Genomic DNA, 26198 nt, shown 5'->3' on the forward strand with positions numbered 1-26198 from the left:
AATCCAATTTGAATCCATTTAATAATCAATTATTATTATTATTATTATTATTATTATTAATTTTACTGGAATATTAAACAAATAACCAAATAATAATAATTAAATATTTAATTATTAAAGTATTTTTTTAACTGCACTATTAAACAAATAACCAAATAAGAAGAATTGAATTCCCATTGAATTTCTAGCAAAAATAATGATTTCATCATGCAATACACTGTTACTGTAATATACAAATATTCATACTGTGACCAGATTCTGGACCAACCGCGCACCTCTAGCTCCAGTTTCTCTTGCTGTTTTCCTCGGCATCACAAACACACAAACACAACCTTCAAACGGCAGCTGTGTGAAAGAGCAGGTCCGTGTTTCATCAGAGAACTGGAACAAAAAGATGATCTCTGGCCTCAGGCTTCGACCTCTTTCACAGCGAGTGAATAAAACCAGCTCGCAAAGGCCAACACGACCGCCCGTGGCCCACGATGCACTGGGAAACTCATTGATGCTAACGGCAGATTAGCATGAATAGCTCATGAAAAGTTCTATAACCAGATTCTTCTGCAGTATTTAGATTTCTAAAGGTTTAATTAGTCTCATTTTGCCCAGAATCTAAAGCAGAATCACATGTATCTAAACTCAAAATAGGACAAATCCACATAGTGGATGATAGAGATACTTTAACAATAAAAACAGACTGTTTTATGCAATATTTGTTTTTATTACAGCATTTTGTTGTCAAACTCCACTCAAATCAAGTCGAGTCTCAGTTGTGATACATTTGTGAGTTGCTGAAAGGTGAAAAAGCTGTTGCATTGTTATCACTAAACGCCATTTTCTTACGTTTCAAAATGTCCGCCATTTATAACGTCCAGTCTTCTCTCAGCTCAACATGTTTAATTGAGTCCTCCACTCCCAGACAGATAGAAAGACACGTCCCGTTCGCACCACAGATCATAACTATAACCGTATATGTCTATAAAATTGTTCTAAATGTACATGAATAGCAGAGTTCACGCCACAACTGTATGAATTATTTAAATTGTGACGTGTTCGTTTCCGGAAGAAAACTCAAGACTACAATGGAGGCGTTTCAGAAACACTGACGCTGATATAGAGAAAAACATCCGCTGGAGGGACTTTGCAAACAGCAACTTTACACTCTAAAGAAAGATGAACATGGAGAAAAACATAATTGGTAAAACAAACACAGTTTGGTCAAAATCCATCACCCATGCAAGACTGAGAAGTGGAGATCGCTTTTAATTATGCAGTGATTTAGTCAGGATGCTGCGCTTTCGTAGCCTAATGAGCTGTTAGAAAAGGAGTTGGAAGGGAAATAAATTTAGAAAAGTAAAAACAACTTCAAAGGTAATTTGGCAAGAGTGATAATGAGAGCGCGGGGACACGTAACGAGGAGAGGCGCTCTAATAGGTGAACATCAAAGCCAGAGACGTCCGACTGCGGGACACGTTCAGCTATTAACGGAGACCTCGGAGACTTCGCAAATATACAACCTGAGAAGTTGAAGGACTTCTGACAAATTATTTTTATCCTGGGTCAAATACATTCACGTTTGGAGAGAACTGAATTTCATTTGTACGGAAGAGGATTAGGGCCAAGCAATAATAAAAAAATAAAACCTTCTCGAGATTAAAGTTGTTCAATTTAGAGAAAAAACTCGTTAAATTTCGAGAATAAATTCGTTAAATTACGAGAATTTTTTTTTAAAATTTCGAGATTAAAGTTGTTAAATTTCAAGAAAAAACTTGTTAAATTTCAAGAAAAAAGTCAAGATAAAATGTTGAGAATAAACTCGTTAAATTACGAGAAAAAACTCATTAAATTTCGAGAACAAATTCGTTAAATTATGAGGAAAAACTCGTTAAATTACGAATTAAGTCATTAAATTAACGAATTTATTCTCGTAATTTAGCGAATTTGTTCTCGTAATTTAACGACTTTTTTCTCGTAATTTAACGACTTTATTCTCAACATTTTATTTCGACTTCTTTCTCGAAATGTAACAATTTTTTTTCTCGAAATTTAACGAATTTGTTCTCGTAATTTAATGACTTTATTCTCAACATTTTATCTCGACTTTTTTCTCGAAATTTAACGAGTTTTTTTCTCGTAATTTAACAACTTTTTTCTCGTAATTTAACGAGTTTATTCTCAACATTTTATTTCGACTTTTTTCTCGAATTTTAATGAGTTTTTTTTCCGTAATTTAACGAGTTTATTCTCAACATTTTATTTCGACTTTTTTCTCGAAATTTAATGAGTTTTTTTTCCGTAATTTAACGAGTTTATTCTCAACATTTTATCTAGACTTTTTTTCTCAAAATTTAATGAGTTTTTTTCTCATAATTTAACGAATTTGTTCTCGTAATTTAATGACTTTATTCTCAACATTTTATCTCGACTTTTTTCTCGAAATTTAACGAGTTTTTTTCTCGTAATTTAACAACTTTTTTCTCGTAATTTAACGAGTTTATTCTCAACATTTTATTTAGATTTTTTCTCGAAATTTAATGAGTTTTTTTTCCGTAATTTAACGAGTTTATTCTCAACATTTTATCTAGACTTTTTTTCTCGAAATTTAACGAGTTTTTTTCTCGTAATTTAACAAATTTGTTCTCGTAATTTAATGACTTTATTCTCAACATTTTATCTCGACTTTTTTCTCGAAATTTAACGAGTTTTTTTCTCGTAATTTAACAACTTTTTTCTCGTAATTTAACGAGTTTATTCTCAACATTTTATTTAGATTTTTTCTCGAAATTTAATGAGTTTTTTTTCCGTAATTTAACGAGTTTATTCTCAACATTTTATCTCGACTTCTTTCTCGAAATTTAACGAGTTTTTTTCTCGAAATTTAACGAATTTGTTCTCGTAATTTAATGACTTTATTCTCAACATTTTATCTCGACTTCTTTCTCGAAATTTAACGAGTTTTTTTCTCGAAATGTAACAAATTTGTTCTCGTAATTTAACGACTTTTTTCTCGTAATTTAACGAGTTTATTCTCAACATTTTATTTCGACTTTTTTCTCAAAATTTAATGTTTTTTTCTCGTAATTTAACGAGTTTATTCTCAACATTTTATCTCGACTTTTTTCTCGAAATTTAATGAGTTTTTTCTCGTAATTGAATGAGTTTATTCTCAACATTTTAACTCAACTTTTTTCTCGAAATTTAACGAGTATTTTCTCGAAATTTAACAACTTTAATCTCGAGATGGTTTTAATTTTTTATTATTGCTTGGCCCTAATCCTCTTCCGTACATTTGCGCATATATTTTTGCAGAATTTTTTTTCCTGGAAGCAATAGAAATGTTATTGTAATTGCAAAATTGTTGAGAAGGAAATGCACGTAAACTACCAAATAGAGCCTCGTTCATGAAAAATCCTTCACACTGCGGCGAGCTGACGGGAAAAATAAATCTGAGGTGGCAGAAAGAGTGAAAAAATATATAATTTGTTTATATTTCAAATGTTTACGCAACTATTTTGTCCTATAATATGTGCTATGTATTAAATATTATGTGCTGTGTATTTTCATTCTTACTGTATGAGAGTCATTCGTTTAGCTAACAAACGCAATCGAAATACAGAAAAAAATACATAACAGAAAAAATTTGATGTGCACAACTTTCGAAATTCCTAAAAAAACACAAAATAATTAATTGTTATTCATTTCAATTGCAATGCATTTCTTCAACTTATTGAATAAAAGTCATACTTATTAATCCATTATTATTATTATTATTATTATTAATAATAAATGTATTATAATTGCTTTTTAAAAATTTTAAATTAAAATTATGGAGTATTAAACAAATAATAACCATAATTATTATTATTAACCCAGTTCAATCTATATATTAATCTATTATTATTAAAATATTAAAGTATTTTATTATTATAAAGTATAATGAAATGTATTAACTGGAATATTAAATCAATTATAATTATTATTTAATTACAATTATTATTATTATTATTAGTAGTAGTAGTAATAGTATTTTAATATAATTTATTTTTAAAAATCAATTTTTGAAAAATTATAAAAAATTAATGAATTATGTATGTGGTCTAAACTCCATTGAAATCAAGTTGAGTCTCAACTGTGATACATTTGTGAGTTTCTGAAAACTGAAAATTGTTGCATTTTTATTGCTAAACATTTGCATCATTTTCTTACGTTTACAAAATGGCCGTCATTTTTTACAACCAGTCTTCCACTAAGACTTTATAAATAGGAAGATGGTGCACTCATAATGGGAGAAAGTGGCAGAATAAGTCCCGCCTGCTAAATAAAAGAGGACTGCACATGGGCATTGGCAGGACTAGCCTGAAAAGTACACTTGATTTGATACATGATTTATGGGACAGTTAATGCCAGGTTTGTTTTTGCTGATTTAAAATATGTTATTTAATTGTGGGTTCGGCAAGCAGTTTCTGTGATTTCAGGATTCCCCCATTCAAGCAGACAGGACTTGGTCCTGGATGCCCGAAATAGCCTTGCGAATATGGTGTCCGAGTGAACAGACTTTGGTTGAAAGGGGCTTTGTCTCCCTCAGCTCCACGTGTTTTGCAAACAGTCTCAAATGGTCGTGATCACATGATGAGAGTCTTTAAAGCAGCGTCGGGCATCGATTTCGAGCAGGATGCTATTGCGTCGGTGTCTGATTTAGCAGATAGCCGCTTATCTAACGCAGCGTCCACTATGTGCTGATAAGAAGGGAGAGGCTTCAGAGAGGCACGTAACGGACGGGTCGATACTTACACAGCACTCGACACTAGAAAAAAACCATCAATAAATAGATATGTCAACGACGATATGGGAAAAAATGGATAGTTGAAAGATGGTGCTGAAAGGATGTGAGGAACAGGCCAAATCAAATGCTCTGCACAGATTTCAAGAAAAAAAATGTAAATGTTTTCCAAGAAAAGTGCAAGAAAAAAAAAGCATTGCATCTTGCCCACATAACTATCTTACATGATAAGTTTTTGGGCCGGACAGTGAGTCACGTTTATACTTCAAACACATAAAGCAGAGATCCAAACGTCTCTTGCAGTCGCCACGCTTCATCGCGCTCCTGTTCAACACCATGTCCTCACATAAGATCTGAACACCCACAGCTCATAGACTCGCAGGTCAGCTGAAAACAGACTCACATAATGGCTTCAGTCCTCCTGCCGCGAGTATCGACTGCTCCCGGATCCCAGTTCCGCCCCGTTCCGCCCTCTTGTGCTTCAGGAGGGAGTCTGGTACCTGTCCGCTCGTGTGCACTCGATTCAGGATGGCAGATTAAGTGCTTCACTTGTGCTCTCGGCCGGTTAATATGGCAGGCTGGATTTAGCCGCTGCTTTTTGCAAGAAAAAATGACCAGTTAGTGTTGGCGAGCATGAAGCGGCACGTTTAACTCAAATAATCAGCGTTTTATCATAAGTACTTGTATTTCAATGTGATTCTATTATAATAAGCTGTAATTAAAAGAAAAATAAACAAATGAAATCTACAACTGGAATTGATTGGGTAGTAAAATGCATTGTGAACAACACTACAGTGAAAGACAAGACAAGACAGAGCAGGTTACTTTTGATATGAAAAAGTCTCAGCTTTCAAATTCTGTCCATTTTATTACAAAATTCAAACAATAATGCTAGCATTTTGGCGCTTTTCAATGTGGCGTGACAGATCTCTGTAGCGGCAGATGAGCCGATCCGTGTTCCTCTTTACTACTTGTTACAGCACCAAATAAACATGAATGAACATCAGAAGCATGCGTGACATTTACTAACTCTCCAGTTAGGAGGGCAAGAAAAAAGAGAGACTTTTTGTACCTGCATCAGCAAATTATTCACAGCTTGTTACTTATTTACTCATTTCTTTAAAGGGGTCATGAACTGCATTGATTCATTGTTTTATGTTTCATGGGGTGCACTTATGTTAGTATGCTTTTTACATCAAAATTTGTCATAATTTAGAAATAAAAGGCATTTTTCCTACCCTGATTTTAGCCTCTGATTTTAAGGGGCGTGTCTGTGTGAGACTTCAGTGTAAACGCCCACTGCTGTGATTGGCTAACATCTTTGCATTTGAAATAGCTGAGTATTACTCTCTTTTAGCGTGTTTTTACTATTACAGCTCTCAAGATTAACTAATCGTGAAAAGCATTACATTTAGACAGTGGCATGAAAGGTTGCAGTGATGAACATTGTAGTCGATCACAGACATGTTGTTGAGCTCATGAAAGCAGTGATCTCGTCATTGCAACTCAATTTCTGCACACTAACGAATGCTTTCATCATAACTAACAGTGCAAACGCGATGTAACTAAGAGATTGATTGATTTTAACAGGAGTTTTGGCGCAAATTCAGAACTCAGTCACTGATAAACTCGCGCTGTTTGATTGACAGCTCAAGCGATTATAAAGGGAGCGTTCTTTGATTGCTTATTATATATATATAATATAATCACAATTTAAATAACTACTACTAAGAGAAACAAGGTGAAGTTGAGCGTTTAGTCACTGGTTTGATTTACTGACACACAGACAAAGATCATCTGACTGTACATGAATCATTAATATCAGATTAGGCATTAGAATGAACACAATTACTGACATGTTGTTGCATTACTGTCGAGTCCACATCATAAAAGTGCACCGAAATGCGATTGATTTACCAAAGAATCAACAGTGAAATGTGCCGAATACAAATAAATAAAGCTCAACTGAGACATTCACGTTGTTGAAAATAAATAACCATATTCCTGCATTAGGATCCTTTGAAAGGTAATGTTATTTTAGTCCTGTATCGCTCTTCTCTCATCTCACCAACACGCCAGTGGGTGGGGCTAATGATGCAATGATGAAGTAGGCGTTGATTTCTTCTGTGGAGGCGGAGTTTCACCTGTCATAGGCATATTCCAGGATCATCTTTTATTATCACGTCGGTTATGCGGTGATGCACTATGAAATTATTGTGGGGCAAATTAATTGTAATTTAATAATAAAAGTAGCCTAATAATAATGATAAGAATAATTGAATATGCCCTGCGTGCCCATCTGCTACGGCACTGTAAAGGACTAAACAGTAAAACTCACTCTGAACAGTGAGCTTTTCTTGCATTCATGTGGACTTGAATGAAGACTTGTGAAGGCCTGACTCAAGCCCAAAGTATACTTTGGCCATCCATGTTTCGCGACAGTCCGCGCACTGTCCATGTGACGTCATTTCTGTCATCAGGAGGGTCAGCACCCCCCTCGCCCCCTCCTCGCCCCCTCCTAATGTCGCCCATTATTTGAAGGCATGTTGTAAGATACATATCAGCACATGAACCAATCTGTGTTCCTCTTTACTACTCATTACAGCACCAAATAAACATGAATGAACATCAGAAGGGATGTTGAAAGATACAGTACAGCTTACTGAAATGTATCATGTCTCATGTAATCGCTCAGTGAGTGTTTCAACCACAGAAAGATGTGAATAAAACAGCTTGTGAACAATATGTCACGAAAAGCCATTCAATGACAATGAATGAACTCTAGAGAGGAGCATTTTGTTAAATATATGCATTATATTACATTTTATTATATTTTTACTTTTATATCATTAAAAATATTATAACATTACTATAAAAAACTGTTTCCCTGGTTTTCCTGTAATTTTATGGCATTGGTTGAGAGAGATTTGTTTCCTTGAGAAATATTAACATGTAGGCCCTACTGTAGCTGATATTTAGCTAAATTAATCAATACTGAATCAAGCTTATGAATAAAATCACCCCAAACCCCCAACCATAAGTCTCACTCCAAGCTAAACTCAAAAGATGGCAGCCCTGGCTAATCATAAAATAACAATTCACATCCACAAGTCAAATGTACATCTTACAGATAAACCTGTTTGATTTTTAAGCAGACTTTAAGAAAATGAACATACTACAAATGTCTCCACAAAACACTACAAAAAATGCGGCTAAGCGTTATCTGGTTGATATTAGCATTGTTCCGCTAAAGCCTCGGAGGACAACGTTTCAATCTCGCTACAATCCAGTTAAGAGGAGCCAGAGAGCAGGTCAAACACAAAGCAAACACATGGATGGAAGCATTTGTTTGGACTCCACCAGGACGTCTTGACAGCCGGGGCCAGAGAGACTCCATCAGCCTGACAGTTCGGCTCTACCGGAGAAGAAGCTAATTGCTGTGGGACTAGCGTGCTTTCCGTACCCATCAAAACAGTCCAGCTCACTCCACCCACCTCTTGCATCACATGCTAAAACACGTCCTCCACAGCAGTGGTTCCCAACCTTTTTTCCAGGAGACCCCTAATTTAACATTCAAAATTCCTCCACGGCACTGACAAATAACCTTCAAAGCAAACAGGCCAATGGCGCTCGTTTTACTTTGCTAACAGCGCAAAACTAGCGGGCTAGCTTAAAAAAAACTCATCCAAAGTACATCTACATACACACTGCATGTGTCACTGGATTGTTGCGCTGTTGTTGAGGAACAGGATTCCTCTATGCTAATTGACCCTTCGCCGGGAGTTTGATTGACAAGTGATCTAACCAATCATAACGCCGAATCCGCCATTTTGTCCTACAAAGCTGTCAGGAGTTAGAAGATTAACCTCGGTGGACTTGAACTTGAAAAATGGTGTGTATTGACGTCTTTCCGCGTTTGAAAAAGCATTCCTTCTGATGTTCATTCATGTTTATTTGATGCTATAAATTAATTGCTAGGAAGAAATGATCGGTTCACGAGGCACTACACCTATCTGCCACGACACATTAAAGAGCCACAAAACTGTTTTTATTGTTCGAATTTCTTAATTTACACAGTTTGAAAGCTGGGACTTTGTTTAATATCATAAGTAACCTGCTCAGTCTTGTCTGTCGACGTGTTGTCAGTGTCCTCTTTGCTCTGCGATGTATTTTTCATTGTATTTTTAATGGAGTTAGCCATTGAGACATTGTTTGTTGTTATTGTTAAAAACTTCTCATCTGAGAGTAGCTAACTCGTAACATGTTAGCATTCTTCCTCTGTAGTGTCTTTGTAATTAGTTCTTAACTGAAGTTGATATATGGAACAGAAGAAGTCATGCTAATAACCTAGCTACATTTCTTAGTAGCGTAATAATATCTTATCTGCTTAACGATGCTTGTTGTTATAGTTATCGTTATCATTATTGTTATAGTTATCGTTATAGTTAACGTTACAGTTGTTATTGTTATAGTTATCGTTATCATTATTGTTATAGTTATCGTTATAGTTAACGTTACAGTTGTTATTGTTATCATTATAGTCATCATTATCGTTATAGTTATTGTTATAGTTAACGTTATAGTTAACGTTACAGTTGTTGTTATTCTTATCGTTATAGTTATCGTTATAGTTAACGTTACAGTTGTTATTGTTATCGTTATAGTTATCGTTAACGTTAGTTATTGTTATAGCTAACATTACAGTTGTTGTTATAGTTATCGTTATAGTTATCGTTATAGCTATCGTTATAGTTAAAGTTACAGTTGTTATTGTTATCGTTATAGTTATTGTTATAGTTATTGGCGGAGTTAGACATTGAGCCATTGTTTGTTGTTATTGTTAAAAACTTCTCATCTGAGAGTAGCTAACTCGTAACATGTTAGCATTCTTCCTCTGTAGTGTCTTTGTAATTAGTTCTTAACTGGAGGTGATATACGGAACGGAAGAAGTCATGCTAATAACCTAGCTACATTTCTTAGTAGCGTAATAATATCTTATCTGCTTAAGCACAGATTTTTCCAGTAAGTAGCTAAGTCTTAGCATGCTAACAATCATTTTCTCTGCAGCATTTTCTTTTTAACTAGGTCTTAGCTGGAAGTAAATGACAAAGTTGAGAAGAACTCTAACTACCTTTCTCAGTAGCGTAACTTTAAATGTTCATTTTTCATTGAGTAGCTAAACTTTAGCATTTTAGCAATCCTTTCTCTGCAATGTTTTTCTTTTTAAATAAGTCTTAGCTAGAAGTGAATGAGTGAAGAGCAGTGTTGAGAAATCATGCTAATAATCTAGATTCATTTCTCAGTAGCGTAACTATGTTATCTGCTTAAAACCTAGATTTTCCAGTGAGTAGCTAAACTTTAGCATGTTAGCGATCCATTCTCTGCAACATTTTTATTTTTAACATGGTCTTATGTGGAAGTGAACTGAGAAGTAACGCACTATAAGAAGCCACCCTACTAACCTAGTAAAAATTTTTGGTAGCGTGACGGTATTGGAGTGCCTTACAAAATAGTACAACTTTTCATGCAACTAGCTAACAAGTACAGTTATAGTTATTGTTATAGCTAACGTTACAGTTGTTGTTATTGTTATCGTTATAGTTATTGTTATAGTTAACGTTACAGTTGTTATTGCTATCGTTAACGTTATAGTTATTGTTATAGCTAACGTTACAGTTGTTGTTATAGTTATCGTTATAGTTAATGTTACAGTTGTTATTGTTATAGTTATCGTTATCATTATAGTTATTGTTATAGCTCACGTTACAGTTGTTATTATTGTTATCATTATAGTCATCGTTATCGTTATAGTTATTGTTATAGTTAACGTTACAGTTGTTATTGTTATTGTTATCGTTATAGTTATCATTAACGTTATAGTTATTGTTATAGCTAACATTACTGTTGTTGTTATAGTTATCGTTATAGTTATCGTTATAGCTATCGTTATAGTTAACGTTACAGTTGTTATTGTTATCGTTATAGTTATTGTTAACGTTATAGTTATTGTTATAGCTAACTTTACAGTTGTTGTTATAGTTATCGTTATCATTATTGTTATAGTTATCGTTATAGTTAACGTTACAGTTGTTATTGTTATAGTTATCGTTATCATTAGTTATTGTTATAGCTCACATTACAGTTGTTGTTATTGTTATCATTATAGTCATCATTATCGTTATAGTTATTGTTATAGTTAACGTTACAGTTGTTGTTATTCTTATCGTTATAGTTATCGTTATAGTTAACGTTACAGTTGTTATTGTTATCGTTATAGTTATCGTTAACGTTAGTTATTGTTATAGCTAACATTACAGTTGTTGTTATAGTTATCGTTATAGTTATCATTATAGTTAAAGTTACAGTTGTTATTGTTATCGTTATAGTTATTGTTATAGTTAACATTACAGTTGTTGTTATTCTTATTGTTATAGTTATCGTTAATGTTATAGTTAACGTTACAGTTGTTGTTATTGTTATCGTTAACGTTACAGTTAACGTTATAGTTGTCGTTAATGTTGAAGTTAACGTTACAGTTGTTGTTATTGTTATTGTTATTGTTATTGTTATCGTTATAGTTATCGTTAACGTTACAGTTAACGTTATAGTTGTCGTTAACGTTGAAGTTAACGTTACAGTTGTTGTTGTTATTGTTATCGTTAATGTTATCGTTATAGTTAACGCTATAATTATCTTTATAGTTACCATTCTTGGTGTGAACACGCTTTAGCTTGGGAAGCTACAGTTTCAAATTTGCTGATAAACAGGCTATTTATTCTTTTGTTTCAGAGAAGTTTAGGTTGTATTTTACAAGGTTGCGAATCTCCTTTCCTCATTTTCATGCTACCTTTCGCCAAACACTTTCCGGAGAGGCATGACCCAGATGCTACGCAAATCAAAGGATCGCTCTGTAATTGAATTTTCAGTCCTTCAAAAGAAATACCTCTAGGAAATAAACCCAGGATCGTAATGACAAAGAGCGGATGAGATGGACAGCAAGAAGAGCGGGAGCCTGTTCCCTCTCATTCAGAAACAAGCCCACGCAACAGACGTGCAGGCGCAGCATGGCGCATGTGCCTGTCAGACTGGGAAACACACACTCGAGGAACACACACTCTTCCTTTTATTAAAAAATACGCTCCCCTGCTGGTGCGCCAACAGACCTCCGTGATCTCACTTAATATGACGGGCCCTCCATCAGCTCCTCTGAACGAGAGACATCCGTCTTTGTTAGGAGGCCATGGCAAATGTTTTTCGGCTACGTGCGGCACCTCAATCCACATTTGTTTGGGGTGAGACTCATGTTATGAGACTTATCTGCAATATTAAAGACTTTAAAGTCATTTTTTCCAGGAATCACTCACCCGAAATGAAAATCCTGTCATCGTTTACTCAGCCTCACGTCGTTCCAAACGCAAGCGACTTCCGGGGAACACGAAAAGAGACGTTCTGATGCATGTTCACGCCCCTCAATCCCGTACAATGACATCAGGATCTGTCAAAGAAATGAACAGCACTGTTAACAAAATGAGATGAACACTTCAGTAATTCATTCAGTCCACAAATTGAGTCAGGAGACACAAACTTTCCATCTCCCATGCCTCAAAGCCCGTGCGCACAGGTCATCATCTAGCATTAATTACAATAATTACTCTGCAAAAAAAGTCAGTGGCGTCTCTGTTCCACCGACGGCCCCCGAGCTTCACCGCAACTTCACTGTTTTCATCTTTATTCATTTGCTTCTGCTCCCAATGTAGACTAATTAAACCGTGCAACATCCAGAAACTAAGGACAACAGCATGATTTATCATTCGTTATGACTTTCTGATAGATCCGTCATCCGTGTTCATCTGAGATAAGTGTGCTCGTTGAATATCAATGAGGGCTAATGACAAACGCTCTGGTGTCTGAAGAGAAAGAGGCCAGACGTATTTCAGATGAGATGTAATCCTGGAGTCACCTCACTAACGACGGCTCTGAAATCGTGAAAACCTCAGAAATTCATGTAGATGAAAAGGACTGCGCACAACAGCTCGCTTGTATTATGATTTTCAGAGAGATTTGTTTTCAGGTCTTTTACGCGATTGTAGCTTTTGATCAAAGACGGTGTCAAATTTGTCAAGTTAAAACCTTCTAATCTTTCGTTTAGTTATTTTGTTTATGCATTGGAGAAAAATCTAATTATCTTTGCCCATAATTTTACTTCTCGAACAGTCTGGTTGTAACCAACTCAGCTGTAATGTCATTTAAATCAGTCTCGCCAAAAACCACTGTGTGTGTTATAATAAAACCTTTTGATTTGCTTTATGGCATGACTTGGCGATATTAATTTTCTCTGAGCTAAATAATATTTTCTTTTGACAACAGAGGGGAAAAAACTCAAAATCAATTAATAAAATGAAAAAAAAAAGTTTTAAATTGTTAAGCATCTAAGTGTTAAATTATGCGTTTAATAGGACATCAGAGGACTAATAATAATAACAATAGTAATAATATTAATCTCAAAATTAATGTTTTTAAATTGAGTTTATTAATATTAATAATAAATATAAATTGAATAAAACCTCAAAATGTAATAATAATAATAATAATAATAATAATAATATCAAGGTCAATTTAACAATAAAATAAAAAGTAATATGAAATATTTTAGTTATATTATGAGTTTAACAGGACATCAGGACAAATAATAATAACAATTAAATAAAACAAAATCTCATAATGTAACAAAATATAAATATAATATGAATTTAAAAAGTTAATAAAATCACAAAATGTAATAATAATAATATAATAATATCAATAAAAAAATAAGAATATGAAATGTTTTTAATCATGATTTTAATAATGATAATTATCTCAAAATAAATGAAAATAAAAATCTCAAAATATAACAATAATAATAATTATTATTATTTAGTTTAATAAATTTGAGTTTAGTAAAAATAATAATACAGTAATAAATCTCAATAAAATAAAATATAAATTACATAAAACAAAATTGCATTTAATAATAATAATAATAATAATAAAAATAAAATCAAGGTCAATTTAACAATAAAATAAAAAGTAATATGAAATATTTTAGTTATATTATGAGTTTAACAGGACATCAGGACAAATAATAATAATAATTAAATAAAACATAATCTCAAAATGTAATATAAAATATAAATATAATATGAATTTAAAAAGTAAATAAAATCACAAAATGTAATAATAATACTAATATCAATAAAAAATAAGAATAATATGAAATGTTTTTAATCATGATTTTAATAATTATAATTATCTCAAAATAAATTAAAATAAATATCTCAAAATATAATAATAATAATTATTATTATTTAGTTGAATAAATTTGAGTTTAGTAATAATAATAATAATAATAATAATAATAAAAAATCTCAATAAAATAAAATAGAAATTACATAAAACAAAATTGCATTTAATAATAATAATAATAATAATAATAATAATAACAAAACCTAAAAAATAATAAATAAAAATTATCTTAGTTATGAGTTTGTGAGAGCCAAAAGACTGGGCACATAATAATATGGATGGATGGATGAAATGTTTTTCTTCTATAGGTACCAAAATGATTAACAGTGATTCTGATTGGTCTTCAGCACCGCTTGTCACCCTCAAGCCCCGCCCACTGAGCTGCAGAGCACTGATAAGCCCCGTGCCGGCCCTCACAGCCTCGTATCTTCAGCATCTCTGCTGTCCTGATGTATTCTCTAAATAAACCAGCTCTTTTTGAGCAGATACCATCAGACACGAATCAGCCAGATGGAGCCGATACCTGCTGAAGTCAGAAGCCCGGGACACTTGCCAGATCTGACCTCCATCAAATAAAAAGGAAAAAAAAAAAAGCGTTTTCTTATTCCCGGCAATGCCATCCTCTCTCCCTCGCTTTATTTATCAACACAAATCCAGCGTTTCGAGACAGAAGGTCGGGTGCTGTCGTGTCCGCACTGATACTAATTCCTGATTGGTCCACGGATTGGCCGGCCGGGGCTCGGGAGATCAGATGGGCCGCGTTGATTTCAAGACTCTCGAGTCAGTACATCAAACCCCTTTTTCCCCGCCGAACCACTCAACAAAGAGCAGGAGATGGACTGATAGAGGGGCACAGGCCTTTTAACCTGCGCCAAGCTTCATGTTTTAGATGGGAAAAAAAGAGCAGGATCAGGGGATGAAGGTCTAATGCACTTTAAAAGCCATGAAGGGAAGGGCTCATCCTTCTCAGAGACCATCGGTGACGTTAGATGCTGTTCGCCACGACTCGCAATATTATGAATCGCCGCTGCAACTATATTATGTTGACTATTGGAATGACGAATTAAGAATTCAGGAGGTTAATGCAACAGTTAATCAACAGCTCATACAGAACGCATCTTATTTTAATCATTAGTCTGTGTAAACATGAAGTAGAACGCACGTCTTTGACCATTTCAATTTGCCTTACTGTTTTTTCAGCACCTCGCGCCATGAGAGCGTGATGAAATGTCAGGTTAAAGGAGATTAAAGGGGTCATGCCATTATGTTCCTTGAGGTTCACTTATAATGTCAAAAATGTTTTACCACAAAAAACAAAAATATCTGTCTGAAATGATCTGTTTTTAAAGTGTGGCTCCTTTAAGGCTTGTCAGTAAACGGCCACTAACGTCATTGCATTTGATTATAATGAGCAGGACATTTTAAGCTCTGACCCCTTTAAAGTGTGTATTGGTTTTATACAATATTTTATCATTAGTAAAAAAATTTATAAAATCAATTTTATAAAATTAAATAATTGTTGTATAAAAGTAACAATAGTATTTTGGAATAAAATACATTTTATTTTCATTTATTCTTTTAAAAAAAAATTTATAAAACCATTTAGTATAAAAAATGTAAAATAAATAATTAATAATTAATTACTTTAAAATATAAAATAAAATCATTGTTGAATAAATAAATAAACCATTTGTTTGTAGTTTAGAACAAATGAAACTATTTTAGATATTTTATCAAATTGATTTTACTAAAAATGTACAGTCAATTAGTATTAAAAATATATCAAATCAATTTAATAAAAAACATTGTGTAAATAAATGTTGCATAAAAAGAACAGTATAATAGTTTTTTCTTTTCTTTTTTAATGTTATCAAATTGATTTAAAAAAATATTTTACATTAAATTGATTAGTGAAATTATTAAGAATTATTTCTATTTTTATATAACTGTAGTTGAGGGTTACAACATATGACAAGCTTTAAAAAAAGAACTAAAATCATAAAAGTAGTCCATACTACTCGTCTATATATATACTGTCATGCATTTCTTATCCTTTTTAGGGCTCGACAGACAAGGGCTGCATAAAGAGGCTCCAAAATTTCTCCCGTGTTGTACGGAAAAATGGAAACGGCAGACAGGTTTGGAGCAACATGAGGGTGAGTAAATAAAGACAAAACTTTCATTCATGAGCGAATTGTTCCTTTAAGAGGAAAGATGAAACTGGTTTCCACCCGTTGAAAAGCGTCAGACAGCTGTTACCTGTCTTGAGTTTGGATTTACTTCACATTCTCAGCAAACATGGCATTTGGATCTGACTGAGAGGACGAACAGAGCCGTTAATTGGATTGTAAACATTTGGACGTGGACTTGCAGACAACGCTAACGCTAATGCTAAGCGTCCAGCCGCATGAGCTCCCTTTTCACATCAGGCCTCTGGAAGGCAACTTAATTGCTGACTCCAAATGTTAATTGGATTTCATTATGTGTAATTTGGGTAGTTTCAGCTGAGGGAATCGCTAATAAAGACCGACAGTGAGCGGCATTGAAAAGTCAGAAATGATTATTTGCCGCTTTGTGAGGTTGTCAGGCGCTAACAACCAACAATTTTACTCAAAAATAATAAACAGATGAGAGCAAAACAAGACAGAAAAACAATCACTTAAAATTAAATTACTGATACCAAAAGAAAACCGCATGATTAACTCAAATTAAGATGCCTGATGTTTATTATTAACTCTGTTTGCTAAGTATCGCTAATACTGTTGCTCATACCAAGTACCACATTTTGCAGCTAAACTCGTCCTGAACATTTTGTGCTACAGAGAAACACCCTTGTAACTACCCAGAACACCCTAGAAAACACCAAGTAACCACCTAGAAACACCCTACCACCCAGAACACTCTAGAAACCATCCAAGAACACCCTAGAAACACCCTAGAAACAATTCAGAACACCATAGAAACACCCTAGTAACTGCCAAGAACACCATACAAAACATCAATTAACCTGCCCAGAACACCCTAGAAAACACCAAGTAACCACCTAGAAACAACCTAATGCCCAGAACACTCTAGAAACCATCCAAGAACACCCTAGAAACACCCTAGTAACCGCCCAGAACACCTTAGAATTCATTCCTGGAGGGCCACTGTTGTACAGAGTTTAGCTCCAACCCTAATCAAACCCACCTGAACAATGTCTTCAGGATTAATAGAAGGCTACAGGCAAAATTAGTTTTATCAGGGTTGGAGCTGAACTCTGCAGGACAATGGCCCTCCAGTACCAAAGTTGCCCATACTTGCCCTAGCAACTGCGCAGAGCACTCTAGAAACCACTCAAAACACCTTAACAACCACCTTCTGTACTGTAGTAACCACCCAGAACACCATAGACATGACCCAGAACACCCCACCAACCACCTACAGTAGTAACCACCCAGAACACCCTAGAAACACCATAGAAACTGCTTAGAATACCCTAGTAACCACCCAGAACACTCTAGAAACACCCTAGTAACCACAGAGATCACCCTAGAAACACCCTAGTAGCCACCCAGAACACCTTAGAAACCACCCAAAACCCTAGAAACCACCTAGTAACCACCCAGAACACCCTAATAACAATCTACTGTAGTAACCACCCAGAACAGCCTATAGTAACCACCCAGAAAACCCTATAAACACCCTAAAACTGCTTATAATACTCTAGAAACGACCCAAAAACCCTAGGACCCACCTAGTAACCATGCAGAACACCCTAGTAAGCACCTACTGTAGTAACCGCCCAGAACACTTTAGAAACACCCTAAAACCGCTTAGAATACCCTAGTAACCACCCAGAACACCCTAGAAACACCCTAGTAACTGCAGAGAACACACTAGAAACACACTAGTAACCACCCAGAACACCTTAGAAACCACCCAAAACCCCAGAAACCACCTAGTAACCACCCAGAACATCCTAGTAACCTCCTACTGTAGAAACCACCCAGAACACCCTGTTAACACCTTAGAAACCACCCAAAAACCCTAGAAACCACCTAGTAACCACCCAGAACACCCTAGTAACCACCTATCGTAGTAACCACCCAGAACATCCTAGTAACCACCCAGAACATCCTAGAAATCACCCAGAACACCTTGGAAACACCCTAAAACTGCTTAGAATACCCTAGTAACCACCCAGAACACCCTAGAAACACCCTAGTTACCACAGAGAACACACTAGAAACACCCTAGTAACTGCCCAGAACACCTTAGAAACCACCCAAAACCCTAGAAACCACCTAACCACCCAGAACACCCTAGTAACCACCCAGAACACCCTGGAAACACCCTAGAAACCACACAGAACACCCTAGAAACACCCTAGTAACTGCAGAGAACACACTAGAACCACCATAGTAACCACCCAGAACATCCTAGTAACCTCCTACTGTAGTAACCACCCAGAACACCCTGTTAACACCTTAGAAACCACCCAAAAACCCTAGAAACCACCTAGTAACCACCCAGAACACCCTAGTAACCACCTATTGTAGTAACCACCCAGAACATCCTATTAACCACCCAGAACATCCTAGAAATCACCCAGAACACCTCGGAAACACCCTAAAACTGCTTAGAATACCCTAGTAACCACCCAGAACACTCTAGAAACACCCTAGTTACCGCAGAGAACACACTAGAAACACCCTAGTAACTGCCCAGAACACCTTAGAAACCACCCAAAACCCTAGAAACCACCTAACCACCCAGAACACCCTAGTAACCACTTACTGTAGTAACCACCCAGAACACCCTGGAAACACCCTAGAAACCACCCAGAACACCCTAGTTACCACCCTGAGCACCCAAACAACAACCCCTAGCATTGTGGTAGCAAATATTCACAGGCTAATGCCAGCAAATCCTTCAGTAAATGTATACAACTAGTGATTATTATTATTCAGTACTGTATTTAGATAGGAGCACTTTAATATTGAAAGTGTAGTCACTGAAATTATCCCATTTTCACTAAGCTATCAAGGTCTGACCTTTACCATACCAACATGCAATATAAACCTAAGAACAGTCATACACTCCAATGAAGCTTCAAGGAAAACGAGCAGTTGTGCAAATATCATCAGTTAAACCCAGCTTATATTACTCACAGCACTGCTGTTTGGACTTTGCAATCTGTAAAAACACATTAGATCAGATCACAGATGAAGATGGAGGATGATTATGTGACATACAGATCATTTCAGAGCATTTTACCTGCACATCCAGCTTTATTGCGACCACATGATGTGTTTCGATGAGATCTTTCACAGACTTTTCAACCTGGTGTCCATGAACCAGTGGGTCTGCTGTGAAGATATATAAAACATACAGAATGCATGACATTTCTTGTTATGTGAATGAACATTAAATAGTGATTTAATAAGCATTATATGTAATGAAATAATGAACATGTTTTGATGAAAGTAAATAACGGTACCATACAAAATGTTAAGAAAATCCAGTCTTTTTATGCCTGGAGGTGCCTAAGTGTCTACAACATACAGTTCAGTGTATTTATCACAAAATTAATTAATATAAGGTTGATTGTTCAAACTTATGTCCCTTAGTTTAATTTAAAAATAAATAAATACAAATATATAACATAATAATAGTAAATAATCATAAATTAAAAAAAATCATACAATCAGGCCATTTTTATTTTGCACTTTTCCTAATATATGTGGAAAAAAATCAGTTGTTCTCTAAAACAACTGTTCTGTTGTTCATGTGACGGTAATGACGGTAATTACACTATTTATTACACAATACACAATAATAATTGAATATGACCATCATTACCGTTACGCGAACACAAGAACCAATTGATTTAGAAACAATTGATTTTTTCCACAGAAGTTTATATTTGGTTATGATGGACATGAAAATTTTTGCATCACAATCTGACAATAACTTTATTAGGTGTCATTACCACTATTTTCTCAACTACTTAAGTTATTCAAGTTAAGTTCAGAAAGAATCAGTTTCTTATAGTTATTATCTCTTTAAAGTTAATTGACGTGCATGACTTATTCAACTTTTCCAATAAAAAGTGAGAAATCTCATTACCGTCACACACATCAAAACTCACTTAAGGTTGATCAAGGCCGAGATCAGATCATTTTTCCAGGATAAACCTCAGAACTAGTTGTACTAGTTTTAAATATTCAAGAATCACCCATTAACATTCTCTTTTAACTTTCTGTACTATATGGTTAATCTACATATATAAATAGCGTTAGTCACACAATATAAAGCTATAATAGAAGGTGCCATCCTCTCTTTTCTAATTCAAATCTCCACACAATCCACTTCAATGTCTTCCTGACGGATCTCTGGCTTTTGTCTCCATAATAGAATTATTGTAGCTTCAATAACAGTGGCGCTGAATGCGACGAAAAGTGTACCGACAAAGAGGAATTACAAAATGAATGGAAAACGAGCGCAAAAGAATATCCCTCCGTTCAGGCTCATCACCTCAATCAAAAGCCACGCGCAGTTGGAGGATAATGAAGAATGAGAATGTAAAAATGAAAGAAAAAAAAAAAAAGAAGAAGAAACGTTTTACTCCGGAGTGTCTGGTTTTATGACAAATCTCTCCGGTCCTGTCTATGCATTTAAATATGTGATGAATATTAAAATGAGATACATCACGGCCTCATTTACTACAGTGACACTAGGGAGTGAGGTATAAAACTCTGGTTCTGAAATATTTCATTGCCTATAGAAGTGGAATTGTTCTTAAAAATCTGTGGTGTGGAATGATAATATCCATCATATTTAAATGTATATATTTCAATGCACTTCTGTTGATGCGAAACAGCTAATAACTCCAAGGATGCACAAATTAATTACTTTTATAAAGGCAGCTTAGTATCTCAATGGTGCTATTGTTCAGTTCAATGGGACTTGATATATGATGTACACAAATTCACTCTGTTCGTGTTGCATGAATAAGGCAGCATACGCAGTTCTGCAAATATATTTGCATCCATGTAAATAATGTAGATAATCGATTTCTTTATGTTTTGCCCATTAAAAACACAAGGCCGTACAACTGAATCAACTGAAACGCATGAATGCTTCAGGAGTCTTTCATGCTTGCGGGAGGGAGAGAGAGATCAGACCGCGGACGGAGCTTCATTCTCGTCTGTTCAAAGGAACCGTGTTCTAAAAATACCCCACACTGTAGGCTACTCCAGATATACAACACAGACACTTGCTGTTCTGATCTTTCGCTCGAACTGAGCTGTCTCAACTTGTCTGCGCGTCCTGATCAGTCGGTCCCTCTGAAAACAACAGTAAGTGTTACTGCAACAAACAAAAGGGGGAAAATACAAGAGTGGTCGTGTTTCTAACTGAAGCAGATTAGCTAATGCGAAATCTCTTCTCAGAATCTCCTGAACTGCGTTTCACGGAATGAACATGTGGCTAAATTAAACATCACAGACTAGATTTTGACAATTTCTGAGATGCAGTCCTGCAAAACTCGCTGCCATGACGATTGGGTGGTGTGATGGTTGCCAGGGCGACGCTATTTGGTTGCTGGGTGGTTGTTAGGTGGTTTGATCCAATAGAAAGCCTCTAAATCCGTGAACAAAAATGGTGCTGAAAAACCCTAAATTTCAGTTTTGTCAGTGGTAATAGAGTAAATTAGATTTGTATCGATATACAACAGGCTGCATAAATAATCATAAACTAAAAGTTCTGCCAACTTTTGAGTTTAGCTTGGAGAGAGGGGTTGGGTGATTTGATTCAAGTTTGTATGGAGTCAAATTAATGCCTTAAAGTTTTGCACAAAAATAAAGTTTTGCAAAACAAAAAAAAAGAATTGAGCAATAAAAAAATGTTTTGCAAACAAAAATAAAGAATTGCAAAGGAAAAATAAAGTATTGAGCAGAAAAAAATAAGTTTTGCAAGCAAAAATAATAAATTGCAAAATAAAATAACGTAGTGCAAAAATAAAAATATAATCAATTACAAAAATCAATGACAGCTGTAATCCTATTTTATCTTTGCCACATATTTTTCATGCTCAAACCTACTAAATCATTTGCAACGCTCATTTTATTCTGCGTTTCAGTCAAGCGTGCGCTCACGATACCGGCTTTCGTTTGCGCTGCACTGTTCTGTGCGGTTCTCTTTATGGCACTGGTTTGACGTGGGGGTGGAGTCAAGAAACGGGGGCACGCCCCCGCGAAACACGTCATCGGCAGGAGACGCAGATCGCAACAGAACAGATCAAGCATAGAGACAGAGCGCATTTATTATAATCTGAAAACCATGCCCACCGGGGGAAAAACAAAAAAAACAACCGTCTCCATTGACTTTGTAATGCATGAGGCTGCCTCCTTGTCTTTTCTGACTCATTACAAAAAAACAGAACAATGCCTAAAAGCTGCTGTGTGACAAGGTGTACAGCTAACAAGCTAAAAAACCCAGAAATAAGTTTTTATAAGCTGTCGACCCCAAAAAACGAATGTTTAAGGACACAAAAGTGGATACAGGCAGTGAGACAGAGCACAACAGGTCATATTACTATAAGAAATGCATTGGAGGGGGTCGTAATTGGCGACAACATATGCTAAACAAACCAACAAAAACAAACCATTCATTATTTTTAACCATGTCAAAGAATTATTTCACCTGTCGCTGATTACGTTCCCCTCCAATGCATTTCGCGGGGGCGTGCCCCCGTTTCTTGACTCCACCCCCACGTCAAACCAGTGCCATAAAGAGATCCGCACAGAAAAGTGCAGCGCAAAAGAAAACCAGTATCGTGAGCGCACGCTTGACTGAAACGCAGAATAAAATGAGCATTGCAAATGATTTAGTAGGTTTGAGCATGAAAAATATGTGGCAAAGATAAAATAGGATTACAGCTGTCATTGATTTTTGTAATTGATTATATTTTTATTTTTGCACTACTTTATTTTATTTTGCAATTTATTATTTTTGTTTGCAAAACTTATTTTTTTCTGCTCAATACTTTATTTTTCCTTTGCAATTCTTTATTTTTGTTTGCAAAACATTTTTTTATTGCTCAATTCTTTTTTTGTGTTTTGCAAAACTTTATTTTTGTGCAAAACTTTAAGGCATTAATTTGACTCCATAAGTTTGCAATTCGTTTCTGATCTTAATTCAGTATAGAGGGTATGCATCGACGTCACTTTCCCGCCGAAAACGCGCTCCCTCAGCTGGACTGAGTGGCAAAAGAACCTGCTGCGTGACTGGATTTGATAGGGGAAACTGCGAAAACGCGAGTAAAACTAACGAATTACACTAAACGTTGGGCTCAAAAGTGTTCCTTACAACTTGTTAAATAAACCTAATCCATGGATATTGACATGCAGCCAGGAGCCGTGTTTCCTGACATGTGCCTGATGACGCCGGGGAAATACATAAAGCAAATCTAACTGTGAACGCGTTATATAACTACAATATAGGTAGGTTTAAATCCGTGTAATCACTTATATCAATGTTATATCGTCATATTGTCCAGCCCTAAAACATATATAGCTTAACAGTATAGTTTTTGTCAGTGTTATTTATTTAAAAACACACAATTATGCAGAATATAAAATGGTAAATATTTAATTAATGAATTGCTAACATAATATATAACAATACAATATATACGGTATGATTTTACCTCAAAATCCAACAATTTGACACAAAATGATAACTGCAAATCCATGGTTCTCTGCTGGAGTCGAGCTGTTTCTGTGAATTGCAGTGATCCATTTCTGTAGCTTTCGCAAATTTTTAAATATATACCTCAGGTTTTGTGCCAAAGCTATTTCTACAGTCAGTCGCAAAGCTCTTTCCCGTTTCGGATGTGTTTTGTGTGTTTTTCGCGACATTCACGCTGAAAACCAATGCTGCCGCTCAGTCTTTTGCCACTCAGTGGCGTGACCGCAGTCGTAACGGTCGACTGTGACGTCACGTGCATACCCTCTATTGATTCATTTGGCTAAATACTCTACAGTAGGGCCTACATGTTATTTTTTCCTCAAGGAAACAAATTTCTCTCAACTAATGCTGTAAAAAAACAATAATTATGTAATATAGTGCATAGATTTAGCAAAATGAACATGCTATATTAAAGGTTAAAATGAACAACTCATTTTATACAGTTAATATGCAGTTTTATTGGTAATGTTACAATATTTTTAATGATATAAGAGTAAAAAATATAATAAAAAGTAATACAGTGCATATATTTAGCAAAATGCTCGTCTCTAGAGTTCATTTAACATGCTATATGGTCATTAAATGGCTTTATGTGACATACTGTATTGTTCACAAGCTGTTTTATTCACATCTTTCTGTGGTTGAAACACTCACCGAGCGATTACATGAGACATGAGACATTTCAGTAAGCTGTACTGTATCTTTCAACATCCCTTCTGATGTTCATTCATGTTTATTTGGTGCTGCAATGAGTAGTAAAGAGGAACACAGATTGGTTCATATATATATATATATATATATATATATATGGAGAGTCTATTTACACTAAGTGCAAATAGCGTCCCTTGTTGGCAAACACTATTTACACTAGCTCTGCCCACCAATGTCTAGTTGGGCCACAGAAGTTTTAAAAAAAGACGCGTGGGATTCAACATCTTCAGTGGCGCAGTAAGGCTCGCAGACCTGGCTTTTAACACAATGGATGTGAATCCGCCTTTTGCCGTGCTCGCATATATTTTCATTAAAAATCAAAATAATGTTCTAAAAGAGGAAATAATCTGCGAACAAGTTTAATAATATTAAAACTGTGTATTGTGTAGGGTCAGGGGGAAGGTATAGGGAGGTTGCATGCAACGCCAACACCGGGACGATTATCGCACACTTATCGCCAGTGTTTTTCGACACGTCTTAGCGTTCATACCCAAGCGATTTTCACTGGCAATGTGCCGAGTGAACTTGCAATTTCACTCCCTGACAGTAGATGGCACACTCCCTCCACTACAGCACACAAACGATGACGATGGTCAAAAGTGGAAAAAAAGTTACAAGCCTATGTACATGAAAGTAAATTAAGTGAAATTAAATGAAACTTACCATCGAATCCTATTTGATCTGCAATTCCTCTCCATAACAACTCCCTTTTATGGATATTTTTGTAGTCGCTGTGGCGTTTGTCAAGTTTTTTGTGTTCAGACACCAATGAGACCAGCAGCTCTACATTCATCTTGCCTCGTTGCATCTTCATCTTCATCTACTTACTTCCTCTTTGTCGTCTTCTTCTTAGGTATCAATGTGTGCTCGGCAAAACCGTTTTGTGCTTGAGCGCGTCGTGTTTTACTGTAACTTACTGTTACTCACTTTTACACCTGCCGTTTTGCGCGTTGGTGTGCACACTCACATTGGTCCCCTTTGTTTAGTCATGAGGCATTAAACATAGACAATAAGCGTACGTGATAATCGACCCAGTGTGCGCAAGCCTTTACTGTTAAGGTTTGGTCACAACAGTTTCAACGAAATTTGTTGGGCAAAAAAAGTAATTGTTCACTGACAATACTGTAGCCATGAATGAAGCATCAATCACACCTGTAAGTTTAGGAGACTTCAGTAGTTTTGTCTGGAGGGGCGAAAAAGTCCCCTAAACAGATTTTGCAAGGTGTTTAAGTTGGAAACGCAAATTCTCTGTGTTGACCAATGGAAAACTGCTTGGTTTCAAATTGACAAACCAAACAGAAATCCAGTCATTTTAAATTTGATTTGCAAGAACGCAAAATAAAAAAGTGAATTAACTAAATTTTTTATGTTAATTGCTATCAAAATGTATATGTTAGCTAACTCAGTACTTTAAGTTAGGAGCAATTAACATGCATGAGTACTAATACTTTTGACAGTTTAAATCAAAATAAATTTGATAGTTCTGCTTACTTAAAATTGGGAACACCATAACTGATTACCTCAAATTTTTTGAGTTAGCCCAACTTATTGGGGTTTACAGTGAATTGGAATCCATGCGATCAGTAAACGACCACACGGATTCCTATGAAAATTACTCGATTTCGACTGTGGAATTTTGCTGTGCAACAGTAAATGTGACCGACCTTTTCAATCTCTCTACTATACCTCT

At 35.3% G+C, this 26198-nt stretch overlaps 1 long non-coding RNA gene across 1 annotated transcript; it reads right to left on the reverse strand.

Moving 5' to 3' along the window:
• Nucleotides 1-711: 711 nt before the first annotated feature.
• On the reverse strand, nt 712-19673 carry LOC125263205. The gene is made up of 4 exons (XR_007183711.1): nt 19322-19673; nt 12142-12272; nt 5181-5368; nt 712-1160 (listed from the first exon to the last, which is right to left on the reverse strand). It is a non-coding gene; the product is annotated as an uncharacterized LOC125263205 (long non-coding RNA).
• Between the last annotated feature and the right edge of the window lie 6525 nt (nt 19674-26198).

The sequence above is a fragment of the Megalobrama amblycephala genome, linkage group LG2 (assembly GCF_018812025.1).
Source record: "Megalobrama amblycephala isolate DHTTF-2021 linkage group LG2, ASM1881202v1, whole genome shotgun sequence".
In the NCBI taxonomy this organism is placed as follows: Eukaryota; Metazoa; Chordata; class Actinopteri; order Cypriniformes; family Xenocyprididae; genus Megalobrama; species Megalobrama amblycephala.